General features: G+C 39.9%; 1 long non-coding RNA gene across 1 annotated transcript in view; it reads left to right on the top strand.

Moving 5' to 3' along the window:
- Positions 1 to 5,956: 5,956 nt before the first annotated feature.
- The window catches only part of LOC308472563, a 147,441-nt gene continuing 136,387 nt past the window's right edge, over positions 5,957 to 17,010 (top strand). Inside the window, exon 1 of the long non-coding RNA XR_013983580.1 lies at positions 5,957 to 6,072. This is a non-coding gene — a long non-coding RNA (uncharacterized lncRNA). The remainder of the gene's footprint in view (positions 6,073 to 17,010) is intronic.

Here is a 17,010-nt window from a genome sequence, read left to right on the forward strand (position 1 = left end):
GTGTATACTACCAGTGGTATTATGTTCAGCCATATACAAGTATCCCAGATATAACATATTTCATTCTATCACTCCGGATTTAGTTGCATGCACCCCTTGAAAATGTCTGCTTAAGTGACAGTAATGATGGCACCAGGTAATATGGAAGGGACATTTTGCTGTGATGATCTCTTTTTATAGTTTTTATGAATATATTGAAATAAAAATAAGACCACCACCATCCCTTCTGTAAATTTTGTTTCTGCTATGTTGTCCTTTTCACTGAACAAACATATTTAGGATGCCACTCAGTGGCTCTGATTGAATATTTGTTTTAAACAAATACCACTATTACCCAACTAGCTGGAAAATCCACAAGTTAGGTTTTGATAGCAGAAGCATTTCCCCACAATTTATGTGTGCATGCAAAACTATGGTGCTTTGGATATAGGCTAAAGTATTTGCTTTATATGTATTATTTTGTCTGAATACACGAAAGCTGGTTTGATTTGTATGTTTCCCCCTTATAGAATTGTTCCAAGGCTCTGTCAGAGATCACGTAGAGTAATTTTTCCCATCAATCTTTGCTGTGCAGCCATGCACGAATGCAGTAGGAAAAAGGGGGCAGAAATCAAATCACTTAATTGCAGCATTTTTCATCTACATCTTTTGTTTTATGGTGGTAAAGGCCCCGAAGTAGCCTACCATGATTCATGGCTGTCACCGCTGCCGTTAGCAGTTCAATCTTTCATTCCAGGCATTTTGGTAGTGAAAGTACCTACACAATTACTTTGATGAATATGACTTGTTTGTTTTTTCTCCATTTTTAGCAGAGAGGGGGATCTGCTTAATACAGACATTTAAATAAAATACTATTCATGGCTACCCTATCTGTACAGAATCCTGAAAGTTGTGCACCCAGAGATGCTGTTATATGTTATGAATTTAAGTTCATTGAGCCTAATGCATCTGAGCTCTTATTCTTGCACTTATACAATAGCAAGATCAGGAAATAACCCTCTTAGAAAGAAAAACAACAACAACTCACCTTTCAAATCTCTGAGGCTGTGACGATTTTCTTCTTTCCTTCAATATATTTTTCATTGCTTCTCCCTCTACCCCCTGGAATATTCCCAAACATTATATGATGAAAACATTAGAGAAGTCTGCATATGTACATCTGATCAGGAAGTTAGCATGAATGTATATGTGTGTGTGTGTGTGTGTGTGTGTGTGTATGCAAACATTTTCAGAAATTGCTAAAGATAGTTTTATTTTGGGAGAGATGCTAGTAAGTTCAGCCAGAGTTCTGAGACCAAAATGAGTAAGGTTTTTGAAAACCTCTTATTCTTCCTACTGTGTCAGCGTGAAACACATCCTCTTTAAGGAAGGCATGTGATTTCATTTCTTCATTAGTATACTTTGTGGTCAATTGGTAGTATGACATACGGTTTAGCAGTGCACAAAGTGATATGAAGGGAAAAAGTCTTGTACAAAGCAATTTTAAGTATCTTTAGTTAAAAGTAAGCCCTGTGAGTTCAATGGACTTTACTCACCAGTAAGGTTAAAAAAAAGGTAAAGGACCCCTGGACGGTCAAGTTCAGTCAAAGGTGACTCTGGGGTGTGGCGCTCATCTTGCTTTCAAGCCAAGGCAGCCGGCTTTTGCTAACTGATAGTGTATTTAGCACTACAGACTAATTTTGCAATCCTGCATACAATTAACAGGATATAAATTCTATTGAACTCAGTGGGACATACCTCTGAGTAAACATTCATAGGAGTACCCTGTAGGACTGCAGCCCTATCCTCATTTACCTCAGAGTAAATGGGACATTTCTTCGTGAACATGCATTTGATTGCTCTGCATGGCAGTAACCCACTCTGTTACATCTGTATTCTGATGGGACTATTTTACCATGGCCTGATGGAAAAGTGAATGCTTTATCTCAGGGGTGGGAATTTGTGGTCCTCCAGATATTGTTTGATTCCCAACTCCCAGCTAGCCTGGTCAATGGTCATGTGAGATGGTAGCTGTAATCACACACCATCTGGAAGGCCACAGGTCTTCCACCCCTGCCTTTAAGTGTTCAGCAAAATTCTGCAATCTAAAAATTAGAGATGTGACCCAGCCCACTCTGAGCAAAGGAACAGGAAAAAGTATTCGTTGAGCCCTATGCTGAGGTAAATGCACGAGGGGCTCAATTTCTACCACAAAATGTACAGGGTGTTTGTTGTTTGTGGTAGTCTCTTTCCATCCCTGGCAATTGTTGACATAGCTCAGTCTCAGATGCAATAAATCTATATACAGCTGAGTCCAGAGTACCCATGGGCAGAATGTTGCCTATAAAATTTCCCCACTGGAATAAAGGATGGAGGTGACTAAACCAGGTTCCCATTCGCCCCCACTTCCAGCTTCTCTGGAAGGTCAGGAATGATGTGGGAAGTGGCCCCCTTCTTCCAGCAGTTCCTTATGTGAATTGAATGAGCCTTGCTGTCTATAGAAGGGCAAGTCTGGGCCCAGAAGCGCCCCCCTACTCGCGGGGAATCCCATTTAGGGGCTCCGGAGCGAAGTGGGGTGAGAAGTGCGGTGCTACGAACTGACTGCTACTTTCACGGAGTGAAGCCGCACAGCCATTGCCAGAGAGCGCTGACTTTTTCCTGTGGACAATTGGACTTAAAACAAGTACCCATGAGTAGAAACGGAAAATTGGATCAAGAAATTGCTTAATTTGGTATCGAAGCGGGAAGGTGCAAAACAGGAAGTCCGCCTTCCGCTTTTTGTATATAGACTAAAGAAAAAATTTTGTAAGCTAAAGCCAGGAAAGCTGTCAAAAAAGACTAAATTTCCTTCATTCAGAATCACTGAAACCCCCCTTGGAAGCAGGAGAAAAGGGGGGGGGGGACTCTGTTTAACCCTAGCAGGAGAGGGAGTGAAGAAGGATAAGTTTCCACCGTCTCTAACCTGGGAACGGGGTGTCAGAGACAGAAACTGTTGGAGAGGTTCATTGACTGTGAATGGAATATTTTGACAGATAGCTAATGAAGAGAAACAAGTTGATTCTAATGTTGCCTTTTGCATTTTAAAGAAACAAAATATCTGAAAAACATCTGAAATATCTGAAAAATGAAAGTAACTTTCCTTTGTCTTTAAAAAAAAATGGATACAAATAGAAATTGTCTCCTCTAGAGGGAGCTTGTTAAATTGTTGCTGCAGTATACTTGAGGACCCAACATCTGTGAGATTAAGATCGTGGGAACAGTTTTTTCTGACCTTGACCAAAGATGAGCTGGGAGGAAGACTGGGTGCTTGCTTTATGCAAGACAAATGCCTTGCTGGAACAGATGCATGAGAAGATGGACTTGATGAATGAGAAAATGGATTTGACTGTTGTGGTTAATAACTGTGGACAAACAGGGAACATTGTTACAGAAATCATCCAGGAACCAACCTATGAATCTGTACTGACTGGGCAAGTGCAGATGACAATGGAGGAGGATGCGGCTGCACCTCAAATAATACAAATGGAGAGACCCGAGGCCCTACAGGAGCATAAGCCGCTGTTATTGAAGATTGAAGTTGGAGTGGGCCAGGGGGAGTTTGGAGATGAGGAGGTTCCTAACCTTGGAGAGATCTTGAAATGTGATTTTAAATACTTTTTGGATTTTATCGAGGACTGTGGGGAGTGGGACTGTGGGGAATGGGCGAGCTGGATGAAGGGATATGGAGACAATTTTGGGTTGGAATCCCCCAGAGACCTACTCCTCAATGAGAAAGGAAAGAAATTAAGACAGAGACCAACAAAAGACAAGTAAAAGGGCAAGTACAAACAAGAAGAAGAAGAACTGCAGAAGGGACATGGAAGAGACTTAAGGGCCTCGGACATAAGGCTTCCAGGTTGATGGACTAGATGGAATGGACAGTAAGGACTGACACGATCTGAGACCAGGAAGAAGAGACGCTGGATGATGATTGGAAGAAAATTTATAATGGAATTTTTTTATTTTAGAATCAGCTTAATGAATATTAGGGAAAATGTTGGAATGAAACTATATGACTCTAGCAGAAATGATATCAGGAGCTATGTATATTTGAAAACTAAGATTTAAGTTTTAAGGTATTTTGGGGTAAGATAAGGTTAAATAAATTAAGGTAATTTGAATAACAGAATATGGGGAAAGATGGAAAGGAATTGTTGAGTTAACTATTAGGTTAAATTGTTAAGATAAAATTTTTTTAACAAAAATTGAGAAAGATGGAAAGAATTTGCTGAAATAATTAATTAAACTAGAATACAAAAAGGGAGGTGTGAGGAGGTCAACGAAACAAGCAAATGGAAATTATAGATATGCAATTTGGGATTTGTGTTTTTTCTTTTTTCTTCTTTTTTTTGCTGTATTGTTGTATTGGTTTTTATATTTTGCATTTTTCTCTTTTCTTTTTGTATTGTAGTGTTGTTTTTTATTTTTTATTTTTTTTGTAATTCTGAAATTATTAATAAATATTATTTTTTAAAAAATGAAATGGATCCACATGATGCAGGAGTCATTGAGCAACTTGGCCAGTCTGTCTTACTCAAACTAACCTACATTACAGGATTTTATTGAGGACAAAATGGGGTGGGGGCTGTATGCTACCTAGAGCTCCTTAGAAGGAAGGTGGGATTTAAATATGATAAAAGAAAAAATAAAGCATTCTCCATAGTGCATGCAAGGAGTTGCACGTGGGTGACCAATGGCTTACTCAAGTTCCCTTAAGTTAGGTCTGGAAAGTTCACAGCACATAGCCTGGGTGCTCTTCCTCTCCACAGTTATATTGTGTATTTTTATGTAAATAAAAGCAATGATATGACATTCTATTTACATAGTAGGTGGTATGTTACTTTAACATTTGAGAAGGGAGATTTGATAATTTTATAGCAAGTTTCTTTCCCACAGCTTTACTGCCTGCTTAATGCTAGGGAGTCTGCTTGCTACTGTTTTGCCTCATCATCAGTATGTGATATGGAATAATGATGGAGGTTTTTCGGTGCTGATGAAAAGCTTTAGCAACAAGGATTGGCGGGGGGAGGGATTGGGAGAGGGAACGGGAAATGGCAGCAAATCTGATTGAATGTGAACATTTCAGGTTTGAAAATATGTGCTACCTACGAAAACGAGCTATCGACTAACTCTGAAAGAAATGTTATATGGGCTTAATGTTCATCTTCATTCCCACTATAATGAGAAGAATTAGACTGGCCTCCATATGTGGAATATTTATTTTAGCAATACAAGAAAACGTATTTCCCTAATTTTTTTTTTCTGTATGCACAGGGCCTTAAATTTTACAGATGTGATTAATGCTTTAATTTGCTGTTCTAGCTGGCTACAAGTTTACCATACAATATAAATTACTTACAGAGAAATTTGCTTATATGGAAGCCTAATTCATATGCTCTTTAACCACCATGTGTGGTAACAGTGGAAGAACTGAGCACTTGGGCAATTGGTTTGAAAAATAAGAAAACATTTGAGGCATTTTTTCAACAGTCGAAACTGCAGCATTTCTGCAGTCAACATATTCTGTGTAATTAGTGTTTGTTTTAACAGGGATCAGTGAATGGGATATCAGTCCTAAGCTGTGGAGCGAAATCAGAGATAAATGATTTCAATTGGTGGGTGTTTTCTTTATTAATTTATATTGCCAGTATACAGTGCTTGGTTATAGATCTCATTTACATAATGAATTAAGGTCAGTTAAAGGATTTCAGACACAATGGTTACAGGAATTTATACATAACAACTATCAAATGTAATGGATTACTGTTGGTTTTTTTACAAAGGGTGACTGGGTGTGTCAAACATTACCCCATTTATAAAATCAATGTGTATTCTGTCATTGTTTAAACTGGAGGCAGAATTCTGTGTAAGCATGCAAAGATCTGAAATGCTAATATTCTATTTTTAACTCTGTTTTTTCAGTTCTTCTCTAAATGAGCAATCCAATAGATTGCAGTTGTCCTATTCAAGAATATAGGTGATGGTGGCCCTGATGCAGTTTCCCTAATCTTGAAACACACACAGGAGAACAAACAGGTTTTGCTTGAAATAGAGGTAAGAGAAGTGCCATTAAATAATTTCTTTCTTTGTCATCTTCCACTTAAATATATACAAGTCAGATGGGCACCTAGCATGTTCAGAAATAGTCATAACTTCCAGAGGTGTGACTGCAGCCAAAACAATGGTCTTGTGGTGCCTTAAACACACTTTCATACAGGAAAGCCCACTTCCTCAGAGAGTAGGGAAGACTCAGTCTATTGTAGGTTCCATTTCTGTGACACTTGTGTGTGGCATTACTTACCCTTGTGAAACCAGTGCTGTTCAAGTGAGTAATTGTCATGGGGCTGCCAGAGGATGCTGGGGCAGAGGAGGAACATTCAGAGGGAGGTGGACAGGAAGTGACGGATGGGGAAGGGGGAGAGAGCCAGGAGGTGGAAATGCTCTCTGATGCAGAATCAGAGCCCCAGCACCGCACAGGAAGTTCTGGCACCGATGGTGAGGCAGTGCCTATTCTGTCTGCCCAGGAGAGGGAGAGTTAAAGAGGAGGGGGGAGAGGCGTCACAGGAAACTTCCCTACCTTTTCTGTTGGAGGAGAAGCCGATGAAAGCCACTCCCAGAATCTGAACCGGAGGATTCAGATGCATGATTGTAATATGCTGCCTGTACATACGTAAAATAAAGAACTGTAAATATCTCTGAGTGAGCAGAGGTGCTTATTGCGAAGAGCATACACAAGCCATCACAGTAATGAGGTGTATAAGTGTCTCCCCTTGATCTTTTTTAAGGTGACATTTCATTTTTAAGGAGTGTCTTCTCTCGTACAAGTCATAGGTCTGCCATATTCTGCATCCCATCCTTTGTGGAGGGATACAGGAATGTGCCCATACTTAGAAAGCCTTCCCTTTGAAATGTTTTCTTTGTGCCAGCCCCCAGCCCCAGATAATTTTTCATCACCAGACCATAATCTTGACTTTTCAGAAACTTTTCCTGTGGGATTATCTATGTGACTTTTAATGGCTCCTTTATTTTTAAGTATGGGCTTTGATCCTTAGGACTAAACAACATGATATGTTAGCTCTGTACTTGTGTCCATAAGGGCAGTCCCCCTACCCACCTTTTACTCAATTTGCCATTTAAATTCAGACAAGTCAATGCAAGCAGCGTTTTCTGTCTTCTCTTCTCCTCTGAAACATCCCCCTCCCAAAGAAAATTATATTTGGAGCATCAGTGATCCTCCTGATTAATGGGGCATGAGGGCATGGGAGACAGTTGGGGGAAAGGGGAAATAACCAAAAATCAGCACTGGATCCTAAAATAAGTTCATTTATGAAGGTTCATGGAAAGAAGGTTTTCCCCTACAGATGCTCATCCCATATTGTTTGAGGGGCCCACCAGAACCCTAGACAGATTTGCGGGGGATTCCAGATAGTGTTAGGGAAATAGGAAACATTCCTTCACATGCTTCCTTAAATTAACAAACCATAAGATCCAAAAGCTGGAATTTTCAGATGCCTTTTTAAATGAGGAACTGGAATAATTTTATTGCAAGTTGTGATTGCATGAGAACTGTGGAAAATGCAGCAAATAAATGCATAAACAAATAAATGTGGCCCCATCATTATTCTGGTGCGATATTGTGATGTGATATTCATATTATTCATATTTTCTTGTGACTACTAGCTGGTTTCAATTAAAAGAAACATTATTAACTAATGAAACAGGGGGTGCATGGCATCATATTGCAATCGGTTTCATTTGTGAAAATAGCACCCCCTGTTTTAAATAGGACCACAAGTGCCAACACAAAATAAATGTTTCAGCTAGTTAAGTGGCATAGGATGACAGGTCCCTTTCTTAACCCTTCAGCCATGTAACCCTAATGATGTCAGGAGGAATAACTCCTAATGACCAAGCATTGCAGTGGTGTTTGCAATAAAATTCCCTACTCTAATAGGAAAAGATTCTGGCTGACTCAGTTTATTGGCAATATGCTGTGGGCAGGATTATTCCAGAGCTCTTGGTGCCAAGGAAGTCATATAACAGAGAAAGTGAATTTGTTAAATTACTTTCCAAATTTATAAAATTCCCGGGCACTTGTAAACTTAATAGCAGTATACTTTTACAGTATCAGTTTTCTGTGACACAATTTCTTTAAAAAAGGAAAGAAAGAAGCCATGCTGTTGATCTGTGTTTTCTGTCAGCTTAACTTGAAACAACGTTTCTTTCCCTTTTCTCCAAATCACTGTTGTCAATACTGTGGCTTAGATTGGATGTAACAAGAAACCATTGTTCACGCTAAACATCTCCCCACAGTGGAAACCCTTGTGTGCGTAGCCTCATCCCTTCCCCAGTTGGAACATTTGCTAAAACATCTAAATAGGACTAGAGTCTGGCTTTCATTTGATTGGCATTGTCTTCCTCTTGACTCTATGGAAGTGTTTTGTTTAACACAACAGTAAATAAATTTGTTCAGTTTATTGAAACTCAGTAATAATATTCCTCTTAAAATCTTAAGATGGTATGGCTAATAAAGCATGTTGATAGAAAACCAATTATGTGGCATTCCATGTGTGAAGTAGATTAATAGAATGTTTCTTCAACTTTAAAAGTGCAAGAAAGCTATTAAATTTGTGGTGTATGTTATCCATAAAATAATTATTTCCACATGAGAATCTACATTGTCTAATGGTATCTGCTTATAGAGAACAGTATGATAGAGTCTTTAATGAGGTATCACTTTTGTCTTGATTAGTCACATTAACACCATATATTACTTCTGAATAACACACAATTTTTTTCTTATAACTTGTAGTCACATTTATTACTCACCACTCCTTTTGTCTTTTTTCCTTCTCTGTCATATTTATTTTCAGGAAGTTCTCTTGTACAGTTTACACCAAAGTATATAGGGACACATCCTAATGGACTGTGGCCCAATAATGTGCTAAGCATGTACAATAATAAAATACACACCAATTTTCAAAACACAATCCCTTTTCACAAATGGAAAATAGGTGCCCAGGAATCTTCCTTGGATTAAAATGGTTTCCTCTCTTTGTAGTCTTCTCCACATCTTGTCTGCTGGGAGCAACATAAGCTCAATTTGTCAGCAGAATTATATCCTATTTCCAGAGGGGGCAATCCTCACCTCCCTCAAGTCAGCATTAAAATTCTTAATCATTTTCACGAATCTGGAGTTCACCTAGCATGTTTCAGGTTATTTTCAGCTGCCAGACATTACATAATCAGAAACTTCCTTGATTTTTTTAATGGCTCTGTTCAAAGAGTTGCCCAAAATAAGAAAGTCATTGTTCTGAAATAATGTGCAGGGAGAAACTGTAAGTACCGGTAGTTGCCTCCAATGGTTTATAACAGGCATGGCCAAACTTGGCCCTCCAGCTGTTTTGGGATTACAACTTCCATTATCCCTAGTTAACAGGACCAGTGGTCAGGGATGATGGGAACTGTAGTCCCAAAATATCTGGAGGGCCAAGTTTGGCCATTCCTGGTTTATGAAGAGTGTGGTATCCATATCCATATCAAGAGATAGATTGATGGGAATATACACCCGTACCCATGCCTAGCTCTTGGATGGATTGCATGCCTAGCTCTTGGAAATCAGTATCCACATTTGTGCACTTTGGTCAACTAATCCAGGCACAGATGCTATTAGTACATATACATGTGAACATGTCCTCCCTTGTTCTTTGTCATGTACATTTATCATGTCGTTTGCACATATGTGCATCTACATAAGCTTATCTCATTTATTCAAGGTGCTCAAAGAGATCTACTAGCAAAAGTCTGTTTGTATATGCACATGATTTAAGTATCTACATTTGGTAATGACTGAATTGTCATGATGTAAGACAGTATAGAAACCCTATCCAACGACATTCTTACCCTCCTGCACTCAACCACACAATGTGAATAAAGAGTGAAGCATCTTCTTTGAGAATGTTGAACATGATCTTTGTTTATATATAATGTCATGCAGTTATCAGCACAATCAAAAACGCATTTAATCCTTTTTTCTAATGTGATTAGCAAGGACTGAGAAATCACCTTATCTCACTAAAACACAGGTACCAACTCAGAGTAAATATTTTGGTAAACAATTATTCTGCCCTTGCATATTCAGCAGTGTGCTAAATTATGCATAATCTTGCATAAGTAATAAGTGAAGGTAGCTTAAATTCAGGGTGTTGTTTTTTTTTTTACCTGACCTATTTCTTTCAGTGCTGTTAGCTTCTTAAATCATGTATGAGCTTTCCGTAAGGCTTCAATGAGTAGTTCTAGTGGAGAGACTTCAGTAATAAATTTCAGGAGAAGACAAGTTTTTTTGACAGGCATAATGCAACACATACAGAGTTTGGAACTCACACTCTGGGAATTTAGAGCAATCCTTGCAAAGCAGCTTTTCCCTGTTATATTAATAGAGAAAATGAAGTATGAAAGTCCTCAGGAATTACTGCTAGGTGTAATTTAAATAATTTACCAGAAGACAGTTCAGCACACGCATTGAACAGGGGCATACAGAGTTTGCCATAAGCAGTTTATAAATAAACTATATTCTGCTGAAGTAAGCCAGGCATAAATTATAACTATTCCTTTTGTGGCTATACCCTCTTCTTCATTGTAATAGTTATTTAAAATATAAAGTCTGGGTTATGACCTTCTACTGAGAATCACAGGCGTGTGCCATGCTTATGAGCCGGCTTATATTTAATAGTGCAGCCCCTATAAGATCAAAGCAGAATGACCAGCGGCAATGGGGGGGGGGGGGAGAGAAAGACATTACCTTTCTACAAACAAGACCAAGGAAGTGTTTGGGTTTGTGTGTGCTCATTGTAGTCAGTTGGACAATGCTCAGTGCCAAAGATTGCCACCCAATGCTTGACTTTTTTTAAAAAAATTAAAAAATCATGTGTATTTTTCACATGCATGATTTCCTATCATGCCTCCAAGTGGTTCAGCGTTAAAATCACAGGATAGTTTGGAAGTACCAATTTGACGGGGGTGGGAGAACAAAATGCAGATCCCAGGAAATATGCAGAAGTTGCAGTATTTGTTAAAGATGCAGGTGGAAATTGAGCTGTTTCTATCGCACAGAGCGTTGAGTTTATTAAAGGCTGGGCAGAAATTCTTGGCCGGAAATATTTTCATAAATGTGCTCTCAGATGTTAGAAATTGGATTCAAAAGTAAAAGGCCAGGTGGTCTAGAGTCCTTAATATTGTCTTGAAAAGCACAATAGAAAATGGGATAAATATATTTTATTTTGCTGGATTCATTATAATTATTTAATTTCCCAACTGCTGCTTCTCTGCATTCTCCCTTTATTGCTGTACGTATGATCCATATGTGGAACTCGCCATTATTATTAGTTCCTGGCCTTTTATTCTCCACGCAGAAAACTTCATTCTTAGGTCTGTCGGCAACAAGCATACTCATTACTGCAGAACATTACCTCTCAGCTATCCTATCCGATGCAGTACATCCTACACACAAGAGATATAGCTTATGGGTCTGTAAAAGCCCAGGTGAAGGAAATGATTTTGCTTTCATTCCTCTTTTGCTGAGATGCTCCCTCACCCCACAACTCACCTTTTGTTATATCAAGGCTCTTTAGCATTGATTTATTTTTACCATATTTCCCCAATCAAGAAACAACTTGACATATATAGATAAGCCAGAGCAGTAATCCCAATCAGTGCTCCTTTGATAGAACAACTGCACATAGGATATGACGAAATAATTTAGTTTGGAATTTACAGAACCCTGGATCAGTGGCACAAGGTCTGAATAGTGTAAGGGAGGACAGATCCTCCTCATTAGCCAAAAATAGAAGATGGCAACAACTCTTACTTGCTTCTCAAAATGCACAGTCTGTTCCAGGAGTATCCCCAGGCTGTTTACCTGATCAGAATAGGGTCACAAGGACCTCATCAACCACAGACAGGTTTCTCTCCTTCAGATGACAGCCATCCCCTAACAGCATCCCTCATTCTTTTCGAGATTAAATTTTTACCTAATTTTGACCTCAGTCTCCAGACATGGGCTGAGGAAAGAGACAGCTGCCCCTGGATGCTTTTTAACAGTTATATAAAGCTGAGTGTCATCATGAAACACCTGTCAGATGTTCAAGATGGTCCAAAATAATATTGTGGTCTACTGTATCAAAAGCTGCCAACAGCCCCTCATGTCAGTCTCCAGGCACAGATAATACACCAGGACCTCTACACCTCTCTCTGTGTTACAACAAGGTGAAAACCAGATTGGAAAGGATGAAGGAAAGATCATTATTCAATTTCTGTTCCACAATGTATTCCAGCACCTTAGCCTGGAAAGTCAATATACAAAGGCTCAAATTTGGCCAGGTTGTCCTTATTCAGTGTAGTTTTCGCCTGCTCCATAGTGAATAAAATACCGTTTCCTTCAGAACTTGTAGAAACTTACCTTTTCACAGTGAGGAACTGATAATTTTGACCAAAAGCCAATCTAGCCAGCCATATTCAGCAGACATGCCACAGAGCATGTTGTGGCTTTCATGATTCCATATCTCCTGACAACGTTTTAAGGGAAAGGAGGTCAAAACGATCCATATAGCCACAAGTGGTTGATCCCAATGGTGTTGGTCAGGGGGGCCAACCCTGAGATTAGGCAGAGTGGGGGATTGGGGTGAGGTAGTGAGGAGCCAGAAGACAAAACTGTGTGTGCAACATGGTCCCGCATCTCCTAAGCTAGCTTGTTGCCCTGAGGCAGTGCAGAACATTCTCTCATTGTTGAGGGGTGTGTGTGCCATCTTGTCCACTCACAGACGGTAAAATAACTTGGGCTAAACCAGCTGCTGTGTAGATTTTTCATGTGTGATTACATTAAAGTTGGACTGAATAGGAGTGACTTATCAGCAAAGGATTTGCCCTTGCTACCTTGAAAAGGTCTCCTAGATGCATTTCTGCCTATGCAGATGGTAGCAGAGATGAAAGAATGGTTTGCTATCATTACTTACAACTCATAGGCCTGTAAATTTTTTTTAAAATTTTTTTAGAGTAAGTCATACAGGAAAGGTCAGTCCTTAAAAGTATTCAGGTGACTAGTAGTTTAATAACATGTGATGAAAAATCATATCAATAACCCCAATCAAAGCAGTATTGTAGATCCTTAATAATGGCATCACCTGTTGACTTCTTGCCTGTCCCATACCTGCTAATGGTTGAGGAACATGTCAAGAAAAAAAGGCAAATATCTAATTTGTAGGAGAACATAATGTCATATTTTTGTTTAAAGTAACTTTAAAAACAAAACCCAAAACCAAAGGCAACATAATAATAATAATACTATTAAGAAGTATGGTGATGTTTTCTAGCATAGTTGAGGAAGGAAAATGAAGCGTTAGAAGATTAAGTAACGTTAACAAGGAATTTCTCCTTCATATGCCATAAGTACAGGCTGTGGGATGCTAAAAAAACAGTTTAGTTCAAACAATTTCATTAACAGCTTACAGTGATAACAGAAAAATAATGTGTGAAATAAAATAAAATCATTGCCATGCTCCTGACCTTCTGTTAGGAATTGAGTGCAGTGCCCTGTCAGACATCTTAGCGGCTCAACTTGGTCTCACTTAACAGAACTATGACAAAAGCAAATGTTTTGTCACTTTCAGGCGGTTGCCATGAAAATTTGTAGTGCATAATTAATGATAATCCACTCTTTAATGTGTGCATATAAAAGCACATGAAGTTTCTACTTGGTGTCACAGGAACATTATCATTTTCAACACACTCACACACACCCTGCTATAATCATTTCAGCTAAAATAACGAGTCAGGGGAAGGGTAATGGAAGGTGTCAGAGGCACAATAAATAAGATTAGAGTGGACAGGGAGAAGTGAAAAGTGTTAACAGCATTGATATGTTCAATTAGAAAAATCAAGGCAAATTATTTATGCACCATACAGTTCTTTAGTGTTTTCTATTCAACCTTACCAAACAGGTAAGGACATAAGAACGGCCTACTGAATCGGGCCAAAGGCCCATCTAGTCCAACGCCCTCTTCTCAGAGTGGCTAACTAGGTGCTTATGGGAAATTTGCAAGCAGGACCTCAGGGCAACAGCATTCTTCCCACCTGTAGTTTCCAGCAACTGGTATTCCAAAGCATACCAGCAGAGGTATTCAAGTAGCATATTCCCACCTGCTGTTTTCAAGTGAAATGTGGTTATAATCCCCCCTCAAGAGACAGAGGGCCAGATTCAATGAATGCAGCATGATAGTTGAAGACAGTGTAAAGACCTCTGGCTAGTGCAATGAGGCTTTCCTCCTTCCTTCCCATACATGCCCTTACATCTTCTCTAGATCCACCCTGGAGGGTCAAGGGAACCCCCAGAACAGTGTGTGACAGTGGGGAGGAGAGAGGGGATTGGTCTGTCTTGCAGGCAGAAATGCTCACACTTGTGGAATGAGCACAATAGCATAATGTATTCCTCCCCACGTAAAAAAAAAAAAAAAGGTTCATTGATTAATAGCATTTAAGATTCTGTTTGGTGCCTCCCATGTTCCAGGAGCTCTAACAGAACCCAAGTGAACTGTTTAGCTGGAGGGCTAACACAGGAAGATGTGTTATGCCAGGTACAACTGAAGGGTGACATCCAATGTTAGTCATGCCCAGAGTAGGCCTACTGCTCAATATGTCTGATTCAGATATATGGCATTCAGCAATGTACTATGCAGTTGCTGTACTGCCACCTAGCCAGCCAGCCTTGACATTGCTAATCACCTGTTTGAAAGAATGAAGAACTTGCATGATTCCCCTTGTTTAGGGCGTCTGGATTCAGTTCCCCAACCCCTAAAGAGGTGATTAGTAAACACTACAGGCTTGTTCACACCGCACACTAAACATAACCGGTCTCTACACATGTACACATGTGGTTGTGTGAATAAGTGTAGACATTGATGCAACTCAACAATCAACAGGATTGACTGTAACGTGTGAACACTCCTATTGTCAGAGCCTAGGAGTAGGAGAGTGACTATGATATATTGATTATTTCTGTTAGAGTGTCTCCCAGCAAGTAACATTCTTCAAAGGGGCAGTTTACAAACTTGGAACACAAATCCCAAAATCCAAAGGATCAAACCCCCAAATACTTTCTCCATTAGGCATATATTCAGTCAGGCACAGCATTATTTTCACAGGGGTAAGGTAAAGGGACCCCTGACCATTAGGTCCAGTTGTGGCCGACTCTGGGGTTGTGGCACTCATCTCGCTTTATTGGCCGAGGGAGCCGGCGTACAGCTTCTGGGTCATGTGGCCAGCATGACTAAGCCGCTTCTGGGGAACCAGAGCAGCGCACCGTTTACCTTCCCGCCGGAGCGGTACCTATTTATCTACTTGCACTTTGACGTGCTTTCGAACTGCTAGGTTGGCAGGAGCAGGGACCAAGCAACAGGAGCTCACCCCGTCACAGGGATTCGAACCGCCGACCTTCTGATCGGCAAGTCCTAGGCTCTGTGGGGTGGGGCAGGGCAAAAGGCTTGTGAGTGCTGTATAACAACATTTGGTTGATTATTGCCCTTAAAGGGCCAAATGCTTTCAGGTTGAAATGTGACTCTCATGTACACCCACCCACCCCAAATGAATCAGGTTGTTAATCTAACTGAACCCTAAACCAGCTTCTGGACAATTGTCCACATTCTGAAGCCATTCCAGCTCTTGGATCTTGCACAAGTAATCCTTTCTCTCAACTTTTTTCTGGCATAAGCTTGAATAACTATAAATTGTTTGTTGTAGGTAAGAATTCTTAAAATAGTCACCAGGCTCTATGAATGGAGTAGGAGTCACCAAATGGAAAAATGCCAGGTAGTTCTTTATTGCTTAGGGGTGACCTTTAATGCATTTGATCATGTGTATGAGTCACTGTTTCTGAGAACTGCAAAGAATCTTTCCCCCCTTCCTTCCTTCCTTTTTGATTTTTTTTTTAACAAATTGCTTGCTTTGCTGGAAAGCATGCAGTGGAAGACATCACTTTTCTCGTCTGCTACAGCTTCTTTTTACTGGCCTCAGTGAATTTTTGTCATACAATCTGATGCCAGTTTTTCATAAACAGAAATTAAAGCCCAAACAGTCTTTGTTGAACAGTCAGAATGGGGTGAAGTATTTCATCCATTGTGACAAAGGTGTGTTGCCTTGTGGTAAGGAAAAACAAAAACACTTTTCACATCATCCTTTTCTTTTAAAGGCCAATTTCTCTGACTTTCTCAGCCAAGCTTCATAAACACCTGTCCACAGCAAGATTGGCACTTCAGCAGAATTCTCTTGCATACTATACTAAAGCTACAGACCCGTTTTATTGCGTGTTGGTACAATTGTGCATTAGATGTCCCAGGCTATGTGGATTCTGTCATTCAAGCTATTTACATGCCACCATTGCTTTTTAAAATGTCTGGTGATGACACTTCTTATGGGTTTGCATCTAGGATTGTCAGGGAAAAGGAAACAGGAGAGAATTCTTAAGTGGGATGATGATGAGCAGACGCACTGCTGGGCAACTGGTGCAATGGTTTCCCTCTCTATCTGTGTAGGCTGATGGAGAGGCACCAACACATCATCATAACTTCCTCCAGTTATCAGTACCTAGGGGTTCAGATTGTGTTAAGATTCCTGCTCCATGATTGCAGTCATGGGATTGTTGTCTATCACATGACGGTGTATGTTTTCATTCCACAGAGTGGGAGGTGACGGAGACAGGATGTTTGTGTTACTGTGTTCCGTAAAGTGGGACTATTGTCCTTTGTTCTTTCTCTTTGCTGTCTGATGAGAAAGAGGAAGGAGCTAAGGCAGAATGCTCCCAGTGTATTATATGTATATAAACGCAGATTAGCCAAATGCTGAGCTACTGAGTTCTGTTACGCAAGCTGCGAAGACTCTGTGGATTCCTAAGTGTGCTGTCTGTTGGCATCAGTTGCTGTGATGTTTGGGCAGAAGAAAGCTTTT

The sequence above is a fragment of the Podarcis pityusensis genome (assembly GCF_964106645.2).
Source record: "Podarcis pityusensis genome assembly, chromosome: 3".
NCBI classification, from domain to species: domain Eukaryota; kingdom Metazoa; phylum Chordata; class Lepidosauria; order Squamata; family Lacertidae; genus Podarcis; species Podarcis pityusensis.